Raw genomic sequence first — 2,149 nt, 5'->3', positions numbered from 1 at the left:
TTTTCTTTCGTTTTTAATGGCAGACCCAGAACAAGTTAATAATTTGGGGGGCTCAGTGAAGAATGAAAATACAGGGCTCCCTGTTCAAAACTTATTAAGAATTTCAAGGCTGTGACAGCAGAGTATAAAACCAGGCTCAGAGCCCTTCTCAGTGGGAGACTGTACAAGCTGCACGTTCTCAAAGCCAACCCTGGGTAGACTCTACCTTCCACAGCATTCTCTTTTTATACCAGGTAGAATGAATGATTTATTTAAGTACAATAAGTCTTCACTTAATGCCACTGATAGGTTCTCAGGAATTGTCACTTTAAGTGAAATGATGATATAAGGGTATTACAAAATTGGTATAACAAAACCCATTTTACCGTAGGCTAATGGATACGAACAAGAGTTAAGGCTGGGTGACGTGGCTCATGCCTGTAATCTCAACACTTTGGGAGGCTGAGGCGGGAGGATCATTTGAGCCCAGGAGTTTGAGACCAGACTGGACAACATAGAGAGACCCCTTCTCTACAAAAAATACAAAAATTAGCTGGGTGTAGTCACATGCACCTGTAGTCCCAGCTACTCAGGAGGCTGAGGCAGGAGGACCACTTGGACCCAGAGGTCCAAGTTATGATTGTGCCACTGCACTCCCCCGAGGGTGAGACTCTGTCTCAAAAAAAAAAAGGTTCCTTAGGGCATCTTTCTGGTCACAAAAACATTACCAAACCAAAAAAAAAAAAAACCCCAAATTTCTAAATAAAGACCAAAACACTTCTAATACTAAACATTGAAACAAATGTGAGCTATACATACATTTAAGAACGATTACAGAAATGAGATAATTATTTACCCAAGTATTCCGGTTCCCCTGAACTCAGGTGGCCAGAGCCTGTCCTGGCAGCTCAGTGTGCATAGCAGGATCCAATCCTGGACAGGAGGCCATTCCATCACATAGAGCACTCGCACACACACTCCTGCTCACTCATGCTGGGACCATGTAGATACAGCAGTTCACCTAAGTGCACAGCTTTGGGATGTGGGAGGAAACAGGAAAGGCTAAGAAAGCCCATACAGATGTGGGGAGAACTTGCCAACTCCACCCAAACAGTGGCCCTGGCTGGGAATCCATTTTTTCTTCCCATCAATGTCATAATGAAAAGATGTTGAACACAATAAATGTATTCAAAGACCTGCTGTACTTGCGATAGTCTGACTGTGTCCCCCAAAACGTATGTGTTGGAAACTTAACCCCCAATGCAATCATGTTGGGAGGTGGAGCCTTTTAGAGGTGTTTAGCTTGCAAAGGCTTTACTCTCATGACTGGATTAACGCCACCATGAAAAGGACTTGCATATCTCTCTCTTGCCTTCTGCCATGTGAGAAGCAGTAAGAAAGCCTTCACCAGATGCTGGCGCCTAGATCTTGGACTTCCCAGCCTCCAGAACTGTGAGAGAAAAGATGTCTTTTTTTTTTAGATGGAGTTTCTCTCTTGTTGCCCAGGCTGGAGTGCAATGGTGTGATCTCAGCTCACTGCAACCTCCACCTCCCGGGTTCAAGCGATTCTCCTGTCTCAGCCTCCTGAGTAGCTGGAATTACAGGTGCCTACCACTACACCCTGCTTATTTTTAGTATTTTTAGTAGAGACAGGGTTTCACCATGTTGGCCAGGCTGGTCTCAAACTCCTGACCTCAGGTGATCCACCCACCTCGGCCCCCCAAAGTGCTGGGATTACAGGTGTGAGCCATAGTGCCTGGCAAAAATGAATGTCTTTATAAATTACCCAGTCTCGGGTTTCTGGTATAGCAGCACCAAATTGACTATAGTGCTCTATCTCTGTGTTTAAATTACCTGTAGCAAATCCTGACTGCTCTGCCTATAGCGTAGGTGACCCCGAGCAAGTTATTTAAGCTCTCTGAGCCTCAGCTTCCTCAACTGTAAGATAGAAATGACAACATAAAAAATGATCTATGCAAAGCTATTTGCAGTTGGTTATTATCAACTATTATTATTACCTAACAAAAAGGCAGTTGATTAAGAAATGTGCTGAGTGATAATTAGTGATTAGGAAGCATTTGTGAATGCAGTATCCAGAAATAATTTTACCATTAGAGAAAAATAGTTGACGTGTAGATATTTTCCTACTTACCCTGGAAACTATTCTATG

The sequence above is a fragment of the Pan paniscus genome, chromosome 10 (assembly GCF_029289425.2).
Source record: "Pan paniscus chromosome 10, NHGRI_mPanPan1-v2.0_pri, whole genome shotgun sequence".
NCBI lineage: Eukaryota > Metazoa > Chordata > Mammalia > Primates > Hominidae > Pan > Pan paniscus.
Note: the sequence above shows the minus strand (reverse complement) of the source record.